The sequence below is a fragment of the Ranitomeya variabilis genome, chromosome 4, assembly GCF_051348905.1.
Source record: "Ranitomeya variabilis isolate aRanVar5 chromosome 4, aRanVar5.hap1, whole genome shotgun sequence".
NCBI classification, from domain to species: domain Eukaryota; kingdom Metazoa; phylum Chordata; class Amphibia; order Anura; family Dendrobatidae; genus Ranitomeya; species Ranitomeya variabilis.
Genome location: NC_135235.1, coordinates 488,695,423 through 488,713,527, shown reverse-complemented (window position 1 = coordinate 488,713,527; position 18,105 = coordinate 488,695,423).

The window sequence follows — 18,105 nt, the reverse complement described above, 5'->3', positions numbered from 1 at the left end:
TAACAGATGTAAATCATTCAGCTGCGGCAAGAAAAACTAAATCTCCGAGCACTAAAAAGTACTCGGAGGACCATCCGAGTATTCGCTCATCACTAGTTACCACCAGTCACAGGCATCGGCTGATGAGCGGTGGTAACCATAATAAATACAAAAATTTATGAAAAAAATAGCGTGGGGTCCCCCGTAATTTTCATAAACAGCTGAGGGAAAGCGGATAGCTGGGAGCTGATGTTAATTTTCTGTGAATGGGCCAATAATAGCCATAAAAGTTCCCAGCTCACAGCTGTTTGCTAAGCCTTTACCGGTTATAATAGGGGAAACCCACCTAAAAACTACATGGGGTCCCAACTATATGCAATAACCAGCAAAGGCTAAACAGACAGCTGTGGGTACTGTTTATAGCCTAGGAAAGGGCTAGGGATATTGGCCCCCTTCCAGACTAAAAGCATCAGTTCTCAATTGCAACAGAAATGGCACATCCATTAAATGCACCAATTCTGGAGCTTAGCCTTGCTCTTCCCACTTGCACTGGTGCGGTGGCAAGTAGGGTAATAATTGTGGAGTTGATATCAGCTTTGTAATGTCAGCTGACATCAAGCCCACAGGTCAGTAATGGAGAGGCATCTGTAAGACGCCCCCAATATTAACCCCATAGTCTTATTGTAATAAAGACACAGCCAGAATGAAGTCATTTATTTGAAATAAAACTCCCCACCCTCTTTTACCCATTTATTTAAAAAAATAAAAAAACACCTTATTCCTCACCTGTCAGATGGGATGATAATCCATATCTGTCCCAGGAAGAACTCCAGCTCTGCTATAACTGGGTTGTTTGCTGAGTGTTTTCATGATGCGACCACTCAGAAAGACAGCCAGAACATTAATCCATTAATGGCCATGTCTCATAACGATCCGGATGATTTGGAGAGCAGTTAGACCAGTGATGCGACCGCTCTCTATGCTAGAGGTAACACACTGTGACAGGAGCGCATTTACGCTCCTGCAGTGCATAGCGCTGATGTGAGAAAGGTCACCGGAGTTCACAGCTGCAGAACCCCGATCACCACATTGATGTCACAGCTCGCTGAATGAGAAAGTTCTCACGGGTGCTGATGCCAGTGAGGAATAAATGCCTCTCAATTACTAAACCCTGGGCTTGATGTCAGCAGCCATAAAACAGCTGACATTAACCCCAAATCTATTACCCCACTTGCAACTGCACCAGAGCTAGTTGGAAAAGCCAGGCAAAGCATCAGAATTGGCGTATCTAGATACATATTTTCTGGGGCAGCTTTGGGCTGCAATTTTTAGGCTGAGGAGGGCAAATATCCATGGCCCCTTCCCAGTCTGAGAATACCAGCCCCTAGCTGTCTGCTTTAGCTTGGCTGGTTGTCAAAAATAAAGGGGACCCCATGCCATCTTTTAAAATGATTTTTTTAAATAATTAAAAAATACAGTGTTGAGATCCCTCTATTTTTGATAACCAGCCAATATAAAGCTGACAGCTGGGTGTTGCAACTGTCAGCTTTACCTGCACTGGTTATCAAAAATAGAGGGGAACCCACATGATTTTTTAAATGTATTACACAGGCACCCTCATTAGCCGTCTTTGATTGGCTCAAGTAGTGTAGCATCGGGTGGTTTCGTCAAACTCAATCTGACAGGTGGGCCCGCCCCTATCAGAGTGTATCAAAGTGTGTAACCCCTCCTCCCCTCCCTGTCAGCCAGCTGTCCCTCGGGCTGGCTGCCAGCTTTTGATATAGTTTGATATTGTTAATTTGATCCAGTGAACACTATGCCAATTATATAATTTATATCCTAGTCGTGTATTTATTTGTTTTATATGAGTTTTATAACACACCTGACCCATTTTACGGGTATATTATGTATATTCTGTGTTTCTGCACTATTATTTGATACTGGTATTCTCATTTATATGTGTTTTATAACACACTGTGCCCGTTATATAATTATATCCTAGTTGTTTGTGAGCTTGGTTCTGTAAGATGTATTTTAGAAACAGTGTTTCTTTTATAACAACAGCCTCATTATATGGGCACATTATCTCATTTACACAGAGCCCTTATCTATTCCTTACTTAACTACAAACAGCTGTAGCCCTGCAAGAGCTGCGAGATTAACATAAACAGTTGTTTGTGGCTTCTGTAATATGTATTTTAGAAGCAGTGTTCTCTGTGTAGTTGAGATTAGTTGTCAATTCCCAACCGTGACCGGCTTACATATAACTCGTCAAACTCAATTGGGCACATTATGTATGTGGCCATATTACAACACCCGCAAGTATGAAGCGGTGTGTTTTATACGATTATAAAAAACCAAAGACACGATATTGTAAAAGTTTAAAAGATTTTATTGTAAAATAAATACATCTCAAAGACATTTCAATACTATAAAAATTCTTACAGAGTATAAAAGCAAAAACATTAAATAGTACAATGATCATACATCAACTCACTTCTTACAAAATAAATAAATAGTATCACAAGTACAATGAACATACATCATTACACTTCTTACAAAGTAAATAAATAGTATCACAAGTACAATGAACATACATCATTACACTTCTTACAAAATAAATAATATAGTGTTAAAAGCCATGTACAGCATTTATCCAGTACATTCTTTACATCGTGAGCCACATGGTTTGTAGCATCGGAAGAGACCTTTTTTTTAGGTAGCAGAGTTCCGCGTGTGGTACCTAATGACGGGGAATGTAAAGATTGAATTGTACGTGGCGTCGGAGCTAGCTTCTGCGGCATAGATACAGCGTGTGTCTCACTGCTGGAAATTTTTAATTCATCTAAAAGCTTCCTAGTAGTGGGGTTACCCACAACTGTAGACGGTATATTTAGCTCGGCCATAGCCTGCATAAATGAATCCCAACCCGGCGGTAAATATCTGCCGGTCAGAGCATGACTCTGCCTTGTACTACGTACCAAATCCAGTAAGTTAGACCCTGGTATTACGGATCCTTTGAAAATAAATTCAGCTTTATTATTCCAGGCTGTAACATTTTTATTCTGCAGTAACCTGTTTAGTAAAAATTCAGCATTCTTTTTATATCTTTGGTTTATATGGCTGACAATTTCAGCGACCTCTTGATTTTTATCAGAGTCGGTATTTGCCAATTGTTGCTGATCAGGATCAGGAGTGCTAACGAGATTTAAAGCCGTTACTTCTTTTGAGCTGTGCCTCATATGTACCAAGTAGCGCTGTAGCACAGAGCTATACATTTTAATTTTCACATCATCGGGAATGTCACGACGTTGTAAAATGGCACTAATTTCACCATCAAGGCGCCGAATAACACTGTCGCGTATGTTATCTGTAGTACTGGGCCTTAGTTTGTCTAGCTCCTGTTTGGGCACTAGATACATTTTCTCTGTATGCTCCATTATTTTTCTGCGAGCAGGCTTGTTATTATTGGAATTGCAAAAGCTAAAAGAGGGCCGATAAACCCGCCGGCCTGCTTTAGTAGCCGCTTCTTTTTCTTTATGGGCTGAGATCTGTCGCTCAGGGTTCTTATAGCTTTACGCCACTTCTTTAATATGCCTTTTTGACGCTCTTTCAGAGGAATCCTGCCTTTTAAGATGTTTAAAGCAATCTCGCCTATGGCTGTAATTAAATCATTGCTTGCATTGCGCAAAATAGACTTTCGGACAGCGGGGGTTGCTTTCACCTGAGTTTTTAAGAGAGCCCAGTTACGGCGGAGTCTCTCAGACATCTTTACATCACAACGCACACAGCGTAGAATGTCTGATACCGGGTGAAATTCACTTTTTAGAAGTGTTTTTCTTTTGAACATAGACAGCAGGCAACACTGGTGGAAACAATCCGGTCCTTAAGCGCAGATCCTCAGGGGTATTAGCTCTCAAATCTACAAGCAAATACCCATAAGGCTCCCGCGTGGCATCCTCAAAAGCTTCTAGGAAAAAACGTGTTTTTCCGGGATACATCTGACGAGCTAGAGTTAAAATTTGTAATTTATCTCGAGGGTTATTAAAAAGCACCATGTACTTTATGTTTAAATTTATCGTGCGGCTTTTCTTTCCCTGACAAAATATGTTTTGTACCAGGTAGAAAATGCTGAGATTTCTGTGGTGCACATACTTGGTAAAGGCTTTTTCTATCTCACAATTTTCACTAGCACTCTCCATGAGATCATCAACAATAGCCAAATTCACCTTCTCCGGCGGGAATAATTCATCATCTACGAATGTATTCGGCAGACCCTCCACAAATCTGGCGTTGGGAAAAGAGAGAGAGATTTCATCATATAGTTTCTGCCAACACGAATAAAACCAAACAATATTATCAGGTTTCTGAGAAAAATTAGTTTCAATATTATTTAGCAGTTGTTTTACAAAATAGCTCTTTCCAGAATTAGACGGCCCTGCTAGAATGCATGAGAATGGGTGTTGCAGGCGTGTATCCATCACCACAATACGCGACTAATAGCCAAAAGGCAGGGTGGTAAAATCGTCAATTAGTCGCCGCTTTGTGTAAACGCACTTTTGTGTTTTGCGTAATGGCCTCGTTTCAATCTCCCATCTCGCAGACGCTGTCATCACAATTTACAGCCGGTTTGTTCTATAAAGACACTGCGGGCCATCATAATGACCGGAGCTTGGATGGCTCAAATGCAGGGTTTATCAAAAGAGCCAATGCAGCTTCCTGCTCAAAGCCCATCGACCTCTTGGGGCCCATTTTTGGGGATATATTTAACCAACCAAAGTTAATATTGAATGGACTTGACCTTAAGGTTAAGTTAACAAGAAATAAGGATGCTTTCTGCCTCATGTCCGCAGAAGCCGAGCCGCTGAAGGTGCAAATCTCGCAAGCGGCTCTCTATGTGAAAAGAGTGCAGGTATCTCCGGCTGTCCGAATTGGCCACAGCCAGGCCCTCCTATCCGCAACCGCCAAGTACGCTATTGACCAAACATGCATGAAAGTGTACAGCATCGCTGCAGGGACACGGATCACGAACCACGAGAACCTCTTCCTAGGCCAGATACCAAAAACTGTTATATTGGGGTTTGTAGATAATGAGGCCTTCAGTGGTTCTTACTCGAAAAACCCCCTGCAATTCCACCACAACCACGTCAACCACACTGCTTTATATCTGGACGGCCAGCAGATACCCGCGAGACCTTATAATCCTAATTTTAATGATGATTTAGCCATCAGAGAGTATATGGCGCTTGCCCATATATCTGGTAAGCAAAAGGCTGATTGTGCCATGGCGATAGATCGTGAAGAATTTATGGCTGGATTCACTCTATTTGCTTTTGATTTATCGCCTGATCAAGAGCCTGGAGGCCATTTCTCGCTCATTAAAACAGGTAACCTACGTGCTGAAGTCCGCTTTGCGCTAGCGACACCCCACACGATAAATATGATTGTTTTTGCAGTCAACCACACCATTCTGGAAATTAATAATAGGCGTGAGATCTTGTACGATTTTAATTAAGTAACGATGGACAGTCTGCAGCTTACAGCGATACTGAAGGCCGATAATTATACAGACCGCATATTCGCCGGTGTGTTTCCGTGTGATTTGCTTCCGGAAGAAAGAGTGATTTAGAGACCCGCGGCATATATCGTGACTACAGACCCGGCGAATCAAGCTGGATGCCACTGGGTATTAATCGTACTCTGCGATGATAAGACGGGCATATTTTTTGATAGTTATGGGTTTCGTGCGGACAATATTATCTTCCCACGCGATTTTGTGGCATTCCTGAACAAGAATTGTGACTCGTATTGTTATCAAGACGTCCAAATCCAAGATATGTATAGTCGTGTATGCGGACATTATTGCATATATATATTGCACCATTTAGCGCTCGGGTTACCATTCAAGAAGCTTTTACAACATTTCACTTCTGACTTGCAAAGAAATGATAGAATCGTGTCAGATTTTGTGGCATCAAAATTAGCATTTTTAAAGAACCGTTATAACACTCGTCATCTTTTTCATCAAAAATGTATGTGTCTTTGTGCACAGTTGTATTGAGATTTAGCTAACATTGCAAAGTGTGACTGTGGTTAGCTGGCCGCACTTGAGAATTATACTATTATGCAATGTTGAGAATTAGCTAACATTGCACAGTGTGACTGTGGTTAGCAGGCCGCGCTTTGCATGGACATTATCTGTACAGGGTGGGGCGTTATCACACCTAACACAACCCCTGGACACGCTGAAAAATTATGTTGTCGCTGCTTCATTCTAAATGTGTAGTGGTCAGCTCCCTGAGCAGCACATCGCCCCATAAGAGTAAACTTAATACAACATATAATGACCAAGTAGTCTTTTGATAGAGACATACCATTGGTAATAAAACCCACTGCCCTGATTACAGAATGCAATCGCTGTATCAAATTAACAATATCAAAATCTAATATAAAACAAATGCTGGGATAATAATCACTGTATCAAATTAACAATATCAGACTATATCAAAAGCTGGCAGCCAGCCGGAGGGACAGCTGGGCAAAGGCCATTTTCCACACTTTTTTAATACCAGAGAAAACCAAAATTATGTAGGCCCCATACCAGATGTAAAATATTATGGGGTAGAGTACATGTCACCTGGTGAGAAGTCAGAGTTCCTGGAGTGGTATGCGACACAGGTAAATACAACTTTTGACTTCAAGGCTGAGCTAAAATCTTATTGCAAACAAGATGTTGAAATTCTGAGACACGCCTGCGAGATCTATAGAGAGCGTATTATGCAAATGACACAGAAAAATGTCAAAAAATACTGTAAGCGTCAAAAGCAAACGATTGTACTGAGCAGATGTGTTGATCCTTTTCAGCTCCTCACCCTGGCCTCAGTGTGTATGGCAATGTACCGATTTAAATTTCTTCCAAAAAAGACCATCGCCATTTTGCCAGGTGATAATTATCACAAGGCCAAAAAGCGCTACTCGTCACCCGCTATACCATGGCTCATGTATATAGCCCACTCTGAGAACATCGACATACAGCATGCTTTAAGAGGCGGCGAAAAACAGGTCGGGAAATATTTTCTAGATGGTTATGCCTATGTTAACGGCCAACACATAGCCTTTGAATTCCAGGGTTGTTTTTACCACGGTTGTCCCGTGTGCTATAATGAAAATGACACGAATAAGGTCACAAACACGTCCTACGGCCAGTTATATTACACCTGTTTAGCTAAAAAGCGTTACTTACAGTGCTGCGGGTACACAGTAAGGCTGGTTTCACACTTGCGTTTTGATCTGCAGCATTTTTTTTTAAAAACGCATGTGGTGAAAAAACGCATGTAAACGCGGCAAAACGCCGCGTTTTTTAGACGCATGCGTTTTTGCATGCAGAAAAAAAACACATGCTGAGAAGTGTGTGACAGCTGCCAATCATCAAAATCAACTAGAAAACCCACTATAAATAGAAATAGCTAGGGTTAGGGTTAGGGTTATGGATAGGGTTAGGGTTAGGATCCCTAGGGTTAGGGGTAGCTTTTTATTAGAATGTCCTGGTCACCAGGTCACTGATAAGCCACCCCCCACCATCAAGGTGATAAAGGGATCCTAACCCTACCCCTAACCCTGACAAGCCACCCCCCACCATCAAGGTGATAAAGGGATCCAAACCCTAACCCTACCCCTAACCCTGACAAGTCACCCCCCACCATCAAGGTGATAAAGGGATCCTAACCCTGACAAGCCACCCCCCACCATCTAAGTGATAAAGGGATCCGAACCCTAACCCTGACAAGCCACCCCCCACCATCAAGGTGATAAAGGGATCCTAACCCTACCCCTAACCCTAACCCTAGGGATCCATAGGAATTGGCTATTATGTTGACCTGGTGACCAGGACATTCTTCTAATAAAAAGCTTTGTTCAATGTGGACACCCCAAGATATACGGTATTGCTATAGAGTACTAAAAATATAAACTCGTAGAGTATTGACTGTCATATAGGGTTAGGGGTAGGGTTAGGGTTTGTATCCCTTTATCACCTTGATGGTGGGGGGTGGCTTGTCAGGGTTAGGGGTAGGGTTAGGGTTTTCTTGTTTTTTCTTGTGTTTAGGGTTATGGTTAGGGTTTTCTTGTTTTTTCTTGTGTTTTCTTGTGTTTTTCCATAAAAACGCATGCGTTTTTAACGCAAGCAAACGCATGTGCTTAAAAACGCATGCGTTTACATAGACAGCAATGCATTTTTTTGCCGCGAATAAACGCATGCTTTTTTTTGCGGCAAAAAAACGGCGCTAGAAATTACTACAGGTTGCATTTTTGCAACTGAACGCACGCGTCAAAAAACGCATGCGTTGCCGAAAACGTGTCAAAACGCATGCTAAAAAAAGCATGCGTTTTTAATGTTAAGTATAGGAAAAAAAACGCATGCGTTTTTTAGCGCTAAAACGCTGCGGATCAAAACACAAGTGTGAAACCAGCCTAAGAGTGATGTGGGAGCATGCGTGGAATGAAATGGTTGAAAATGATTCTAACCTTCAAACATTTCTCCACCAGATGGAATTCCCCGTTCCTTTAGACCCCCGTGATGCGCTTTATGGCGGCTGAACTAACGCCATTAAGCTCTACCACCATCTGGAAGAAGGGGAGACTTTACATTACTACGATTTCACCAGTCTGTACCCCTTTGTAAACAAAACTAAAACATCCCCTGTAGGCCATCCAGACATCATCTATGACAATTTTGGATTCATTAAAAAATACTTTGGCATTGCTAAAGTCAAGGTCTACCCACCGATTTATTTTTTCCAGTTCTACCGGTAAAACTCAACAAAAAATTAATGTTTCCCCTTTGCTACACTTGCGCTGTAAATTCCCAGGCAGGTGTTTGTGCTCATAGTGATGAAGAACGTGCCCTGACAGGCACCTGGGGCACTATAGAGCTCGAGATGGCGATAGAAAAAGGGTATCGGATCGCGCACATCTATGAAATATGGCATTTTCCTAAAACCACTGATGAACTGTTTGCTCCCTACATTAAATTACATCTTAGGGATAAGCAGGAAGCCTCTGGTTACCCTAGCTGGTGCACTGATGAGGACAAGAAAAGGCAGTACATTGACTCCTTTCTTGAAAAAGAAGGTGTCCAATTACGGCCTGAAAATATAGCTGTCAACCCTGCTAAGAGACAGATCTCCAAGCTTTCCTTAAATTCTTTATGGGGAAAGTTTGCTCAGAGATCTAATCTATCATGTACCAGCATTGTTAGGGACCCAGATGAGCTTTTTAAGTATTTGTTCCTGCCTTACTATGACATCTCGATGTTACATTTCCTTGATGATGACACCGCAACCATTAACTGGAAATACGCAAAAGGCCACCACACACTCAACAAAAACACAAACATTTTTATAGCGTGTTTTACAACAGCGTATGCCCGGTTAGAGCTCTATTCGCTGCTGGACCGGCTGCAGGAGAGGTGCCTTTATCACGACACAGATTCAGTTATTTTTGTACAGCGAGATGGTGAGTGGCAGCCGCCTTTAGGCGATTACCTGGGGGAACTGACCAGTGAAATACCCGATGGTACACACATCACAGAATTTGCATCCGCGGGCCCCAAAACTTACGGATACAAACTCAACACCGGTAAAACTGTCTTAAAAGTTAAGGGGATAACACTAAATGTCGGTAACTCACAATCTATTAATTTCAACAGTCTAAATGATCTAGTTCTGGACTACCCGCGCAATTCTGCCACAGAAACTCAGAAACGTATTGTCGTACAACAACCGTCCATTGTGAGAAATAAAAAGTGTTGGGAGATTGAAACGAGGCCATTACGCAAAACACAAAAGTGCGTTTACATAAAGCGGCGACTAATTGACGATTTTACCACCCTGCCTTTTGGCTATTAGTCGCGTATTGTGGTGATGGATACACGCCTGCAACACCAATTCTCATGCTATATAATATTGAAACTAATTTTTCTCAGAAACCTGATAATATTGTTTGGTTTTATTCGTGTTGGCAGAAACTATATGATGAAATCTCTCTCTCTTTTCCCAACGCCAGATTTGTGGAGGGTCTGCCGAATACATTCGTAGATGACGAATTATTCCCGCCGGAGAAGGTGAATTTGGCTATTGTTGATGATCTCATGGAAAGTGCTAGTGAAAATTGTGAGATAGAAAAAGCCTTTACCAAGTATGTGCACCACAGAAATCTCAGCATTTTCTACCTGGTACAAAACATATTTTGTCAGGGAAAGAAAAGCCGCACGATAAATTTAAACACAAAGTACATGGTGCTTTTTAATAACCCCCGAGATAAATTACAAATTTTAACTCTAGCTCGTCAGATGTATCCCGGAAAAACACGTTTTTTCCTAGAAGCTTTTGAGGATGCCACGCGGGAGCCTTATGGGTATTTGCTTGTAGATTTGAGAGCTAATACCCCTGAGGATCTGCGCTTAAGGACCGGATTGTTTCCACCAGCGTTGCCTGCTGTCTATGTTCAAAAGAAAAACACTTCTAAAAAGTGAATTTTACCCGGTATCAGACATTCTACGCTGTGTGCGTTGTGATGTAAAGATGTCTGAGAGACTCCGCCGTAACTGGGCTCTCTTAAAAACTCTGGTGAAAGCAATCCCCGCTGTCCGAAAGTCTATTTTGTGCAATGCAAGCAATGATTTAATTACAGCCATAGGCGAGATTGCTTTAAACATCTTAAAAGGCAGGATTCCTCTGAAAGAGCGTCAAAAAGGCATATTAAAGAAGTGGCGTAAAGCTATAAGAACCCTGAGCGACAGATCTCAGCCCATAAAGAAAAAGAAGCGGCTACTAAAGCAGGCCGGCGGGTTTATCGGCCCTCTTTTAGCTTTTGCAATTCCAATAATAACAAGCCTGCTCGCAGAAAAATAATGGAGCATACAGAGAAAATGTATCTAGTGCCCAAACAGGAGCTAGACAAACTAAGGCCCAGTACTACAGATAACATACGCGACAGTGTTATTCGGCGCCTTGATGGTGAAATTAGTGCCATTTTACAACGTCGTGACATTCCCGATGATGTGAAAATTAAAATGTATAGCTCTGTGCTACAGCGCTACTTGGTACATATGAGGCACAGCTCAAAAGAAGTAACGGCTTTAAATCTCGTTAGCACTCCTGATCCTGATCAGCAACAATTGGCAAATACCGACTCTGATAAAAATCAAGAGGTTGCTGAAATTGTCAGCCATATAAACCAAAGATATAAAAAGAATGCTGAATTTTTATTAAACAGGTTACTGCAGAATAAAAATGTTACAGCCTGGAATAATAAAGCTGAATTTATTTTACAATAAAATCTTTTAAACTTTTACAATATCGTGTCTTTGGTTTTTTATAATCGTATAAAACACACCGCTTCATACTTGCGGGTGTTGTAATATGGCCACATACATAATGTGCCCAATTGAGTTTGACGAGTTATATGTAAGTCGGTCACGGTTGGGAATTGACAACTAATCTCAACTACACAGAGAACACTGCTTCTAAAATACATATTACAGAAGCCACAAACAACTGTTTGTGTTAATCTCGCAGCTCTTGCAGGGCTACAGCTGTTTGTAGTTAGGGTACTGTCACACAGTGCAATTTTGATCGCTACGACGGTACGATTCGTGACGTTCTAGCGATATCGTTACGATATCGCTGTGTCTGACACACAGCAGCGATCAGGGATCCTGCTGAGAATCGTACGTCGTAGCAGATCGTTTGGAACTTTCTTTCGTCGCTTGATCACCCGCTGACATCGCTGGATCGTTGTGTGTGACAGCGATCCAGCGATGTGTTCGCTTGTAACCAGGGTAAACATCAGGTAACTAAGTGCAGGGCCGCGCTTAGTAACCCGATGTTTACCCTGGTTACCAGCGTAAACGTAAAAAAAAACAAACAGTACATACATTCCGGTGTCTGTCCTCCGGCGTCTCAGCTTCTCTGCACTGTGAGCGCCTGCCGGCCGGAAAGCGAGCACAGCGGTGACGTCTGACGTCACCGCTGTGCTTTCCGGCTATGGTGCTTACACAGTGGAGAGAAGCAGAACGCTGGGGGACAGACACCGGAATGTAAGTATGTACTGTTTGTTTTTTTTACGTTTACGCTGGTAACCAGGGTAAACATCGGGTTACTAAGCGCGGCCCTGCGCTTAGCAACCCGATGTTTACCCTGGTTACCCGGGGACTTCGGCATCGCTCCAGCGCCGTGATTGCAACGTGTGACCGCAGTCTACGACGCTGGAGCGATAATCATACGATCGCTGCGACGTCACGGATCGTGCCGTCGTAGCGATCAAAATTGCACTGTGTGACAGTACCCTTAAGTAAGGAATAGATAAGGGCTCTGTGTAAATGAGATAATGTGCCCATATAATGAGGCTGTTGTTATAAAAGAAACACTGTTTCTAAAATACATCTTACAGAACCAAGCTCACAAACAACTAGGATATAATTATATAACGGGCACAGTGTGTTATAAAACACATACAAATGAGAATACCAGTATCAAATAATAGTGCAGAAACACAGAATATACATAATATACCCGTAAAATGGGTCTGGGGTGTTATAAAACTCATATAAAACAAATACACGACTAGGATATAAATTATATAATTGGCATAGTGTTCACTGGATCAAATTACCAATATCAAACTATATCAAAAGCTGGCAGCCAGCCGGAGGGACAGCTGGCTGACAGGGAGGGGAGGAGGGGTTACACACTTTGATACACTCTGATAGGGGCAGGCCCACCTGTCAGAATGAGTTTGACGAAACCACCCGATGCTACACTACTGGCTCACACATTGCCATCTGTATGACAGCGTGGGAACCGCAGCACTCTGACCAGCAGTAACAAACTTACTGCCGACTGGTGCCACCGATGTTTCTCGCACTGTCACGCAGATGACAGGGTGGAAAATAGCTAATGTTCGGGCTGCTGAACCCGAACAGTAACACAGACTTCCTGGAGAAGATTGTATTCTGGGTCCATACATGGACAGTAGGTATTCGGTACGGACCCCAAACTTTACTGTTAAGGTTCGTCCACCTCTATTCCCATGTCCAGTAGTGATCTATTAGAACGGATCTACCAGCAATCCATTGGCAAAAAAGTTGTGCAGACACAACTTTTTAGTCCGTTTCTAAATAACTGATCTCTGCTGAATCCGTTTCTTTAACATTGAAGTGTATGGAAAATGGATCCACTAAATAGCCATCTATTTGTCTTTCATTTGAAACAGATCTGGATCTAGTAAGCCAAAAACAGATAAGTTACAAATGTAAGGAAATGAATGGCTAATAACGGATTAATTAACTGGCTCAAGTGCTGAACCTTTTTCATATCAACCAAATGCCAGCTGTTACATTTTTTGGCATATGACTGTAACTGCTGTGACCAGAGCCAGCTTTGATCACTATGGTGTAACCATTTAAATGCTACTGTAAATCTCTGATTGCAGGGTTAACATGGCAGCATGGGGGCCTGCTGAAGGGTCCCACAACTGTCATGTTAGTCCTTCTCTGAAGCTCAGCAACTGACTGGGCTACAAGGGAGAACCATGATTTGCTATGTAGTGTCAGTGATTTGAAGAGGTAGTTTTTCAAGTCCCCTGGAGAACTTAAAAGTAAAGTAAAAATGTAAAAAATAAATGTTGGAGCTCTTCACCTGGGACCACGACAGGATTGCCAGTTCTTCGGAAGATGGAGTCTTTACTTTCTGTTTAAAGCATCTAAAGAATTCCTATCTTGGCTAGATAACCAAGCCAATTCAAGACTGTAAACATAGACCATCACCTCCTCTCCTTTGCCACCTCTGCTCTTTCTTTTTTCTTATTTCCTTTTCAATTTTTCTTTCTTTTTCTTCTTCCTTTTTAATATATGTTTTATAAAAAATACTAGTATGGTGTTAGTCATCCTGCGTAGCTTGTTGGTTTACATGCTGTTGATATCTCTAGCATGTGTCTTTTATGATGGTGCCAGATCATTTTTACTCCACTATGAATTACGTAAAATCTAAGCCCCAAAAAACAATGGTGAAATTGTGCTTTGTTTTTTGTGTGTAATTTTACTGCAATTTGTTTTTTGCTTTCCAGTCCATTGTATGGTAAAGTGAGTGGTGTCAATCAAAAATACAAGTAGACCCAAAAACAACAAGCCCTTTCTTTGAGGATGGAAAACAAAGTTATGGCTCTTAGAACAAGGGGAGGAATAGTCAATTGCAGAAACGGGAAATTACTTTGTCATTAAAGGGTTAAAAGTCATAATTTTACTAATGGTGAAGTATGAGTGTGCCCAATTGTTTTAGCTGGTTAGTTATCACTAATACTGGTGACACATGTGATGCTTTTGTTGTCCCCCGTAGTGACTAAGGCTGATGAGAGATGGTGCAATAGGGAGCTCATGTTCTGACAAAATCCTCATGTTTTCTGCCAGTATTATGGTCACAAAATGCTTACTGATTTATCTCAATGTGCAACTTCTAGTGTGAATGTGGCTTCTCTGTTGGAAATAAGAATAAAAAAAAAATCTTTGTTTTGATCTCATTGTGAATATTGGATGGAGTGGCTTCCAGAAGTCATCACTGTCTTTGATAATTAATGAGAAACATTCCTAGTATTTAATTTTTTTTTTCAGATTCTTGCTGACTGGGAAAATCCCTGCATCTTTACATGTTCTATGTTATGAAGACAAACCCCACTTGTATAGAGAGAAGAAATTTTACCAACAAGACACTTTGTGTTGTGGGAGGCCATACACAATAGAGGAATATTGCCCAAATTTTGGCAGGATGGGACAACTATCTAATGTGCATGGTAATACTACAAATCTTCTCCAATGGCAGATGTTAGGTGAAAGAAGAGACAGTTACGTTAGATTTTTTCAGTGTTGTGTTTTTAAGTTTCTTTCTCAAGAGCTCTAGGGCTATAGAACTTGTGGAAAAAGTAAAATAATTTAATAGAAAAATTAGACTACTTATTTTTGTCAGACTTCTCCTCTCATCATTAAACAAGATTTTATTTGGTTGGTCCTATGATCTTCATCATGACCTCTCTGATACTGCTATGTGATGCTTTGCCTCTGAAGCATCAGAAGTTAGAATGGATTGAGAGCTAAAAGTGCACTGAAGCTAGCATGGATTGGAAGTTAAAAGCGCACTTCAGTGATCCCTGACAACTTCAAAGCTGTGCTCCCAAGATCTAAGGAGCCACCACCATGCTTCACTGTGGGCAGGGTGTTCCTTTCAAATTATGCTTCACTCTTCAACTTCCCTTGAAAGATCCATGTCCTGGAGTAAAAGGCAGGAGACTACTAGTGTTTAATATTTGAGGATTGATGGTTCAGACATAAGTATTGAGACCTAGGCTATCACACGTCTGGCAATCACGGTCTGGATACGGACTGCTATGTCTGGACTGCCACGGATCTCCAGACCCAAACTCAAGCTCCTCATTGTGTGCCTGTGCAGCTTATGTGAAACCAAACCTTAAAGGGGTTATCTGGGACTATTTTACTTTTCTCTCATGGGGCTAAGAACTGACTGGCAGGTAGTTGCTAACTATCTGCCTGTTCTGTTCCACACCGGATAAAAGCGATCACAGACTGCTCCTGCCAGCGATTCTGCTTCTTCACATCAACAAAGGAACTCTACCTCTTCCAGGCTGATCTTTTGAAAGAGCATGACTTCAGACGTCATGCTGATTAACAGCTGGATCCCCGCAGTAGGCAGTCACACCCCATTACAGAGCAGAGCAGAAGAAAAGCAGCAGCTCTGTCAATGTGACATCACAGGAAGCCGTAAAATCACTGTCAGGTGCAGACCGCTCTGAGCAGGCAAGGATCAGCGCCGAGCACCACAGGTAGGTCTAATTATCAACTAATAAGAAAAAATAATAGTCTGACATAACCACTTTTAATGTTTAAAATCTGCTATGAGAACTAAAATTATGAACTTACTGAGTCAGCAAAGATACCCCAATGAGGTCAATTATCTGTGTGAAGGATAAATCATGACAAATTCAGCTAGCAATGCAGTGGCATATAATATTCTACTTAGAGCACTGAACAAGGCATGCTGGAGAAAAGATTCTGGAGCTCGAGTAGGGTCCAAAAAACCTCCAATACAATAGAAAGAACCCGGCACTCAATTATAACTTGTGAATTAGATTATTGTTGAACAATCCAAGGATATGGACGATGCAGTCAAGTCATGTCACCGTCATAAAACATCGGATTACAAATGGATTTATTGTGGGTCGGTCTTAATGCATGTGAGATGGCGGGTGTGGTGAAATATGTGTATATATATATATATATATATATATATATATATATATATATATATATATGTGTGTGTGTGTGCAGTGGACTATGTATAGATTTATTGTGCCACTGGCAATAATGTAACATCTGTCTTGAAAAGCTGCAGGTCGCACCCAGGTGTTAATATGTATTTTCCTGAGACAAGTAGACTTCTGTCTCAAATCTCACCAGGGGGTCCTGCTGGAAGCCAAGAAGAAAGGTAACATTTGACACCTCCTAGCTCTTGGAAGAAAGATGTTAGTTATGGCCTGATAGTATCTCTGTGAGAATTTTTACACAAAGGATCTCAAGAGAAAATAATATATTCATTGGGGTGCACGGCCGTGGTCCAAACAAAAAAACAAGCAATTATGATATTAACCTGAGGGGCTGGTCTAGAAACCTGACCTCCAGACCAAAGCTATAAATTAGGGCTGTATACAGAGAAACGTCTTCACATGTGAGGGCAGCCTGAGACGCTGATGTGTTCCACCAACTCCATTCACCCCCCCTCAGGGAGCAGAAAGCAAACTACCAGTTAGATGATTTCTGTAAGTTTCTCCTGTTTATTTTTATACTGTTTTGCATAAGTTGTATGTCTTTTTATTATCATATTTTTATACCTTTTCTTACTGTAAGCACTGAACCTTTTTGTATTAAAGTATAAAACTTTAACAAGTTGAACCTTGAATGTTCTAAAAAAATCCATAGCCTAAGGTGTGTGAGCCTTATGAGTGGTAGACATTATTAATACTATTATATCCGGGACTCATCGCCCGTGTATGAGCGGGTGTGTGGCCTGGGTCGGAGTGTGATTTATGCTCCCAGTACAGCATAGGACAGAGGTTGAATGCTGGACTGAGAGTGAGAAGATAGAGTAACCCTTACAGGCGCAACCCAGGTCACGTGCTGAGAGCGGGCACATGACAAATTAGTTACACCACAGAGTAGGTATCTGTGACAATTGGTGGCAGAGTGGTGGGATAGAATTATTTCTATTAGAGCATTAGTGCATTATTTAAGCAATTATTCCCTGTACTAAAGAATTGGTAACCTTGCGAGGAGTGCACCAGTTCTACAAGGTTCAACTCAGTGCTTACTTAGACATACTTGCAAACAGTTTCTCCTCTCCGTTTTTCTTTTCTATCTTTTTTTTGGCAAAGGCTGTTCATCGATATGGCAGCCCAATACAAGAAGCAGAGCAAAGAGGCTCTGACCGGCCTCTGTGAGCAGAGAGGAATAGAGACAGCCGACAGATCCAGGGAGCTGCTGATATGCGCCTTGGTCAAGCAGGACATAGAACAAAGTGCTGGAACATCTGGGCAAGGAAAGAGCCCACCTCAGAGAGACCCAGCAATGCCAGCTCTTGCACCAGAGATACCTGATGGACATGCCAGTGCTGAGAAGTCTATGGACTGTATTTTGCAAATGGACTTACAACGGCTGGGAACAAGTGATCCCAATCTGTGCATGCAGCTTATGCTACAGCACCGACAGGCTGAGAGAGAGGCTGCAGAACGCTGGGACCGGGCTGAGAGAGAGGCTGCAGAAAGCCGGGACCGGGAGGAGAGAGAGGCTGCAGAATGCTGGGAGGACAGAGCTTTCCAACTTCAGATGGCTCAAATAGAGCGGGGTATCAGTCCTCAGATAACCCCCTCCCAGGACATAAATCCAAGGAGACCACATCTGGAAAAGTTCCCTGTGATGGAGAAGGATACGGACTTGGATACTTTCCTTCGGTATCTAAGAGGCTATGAGGCCATAAAAGAGGCCCTGATCAGGAAATACAACCTAAC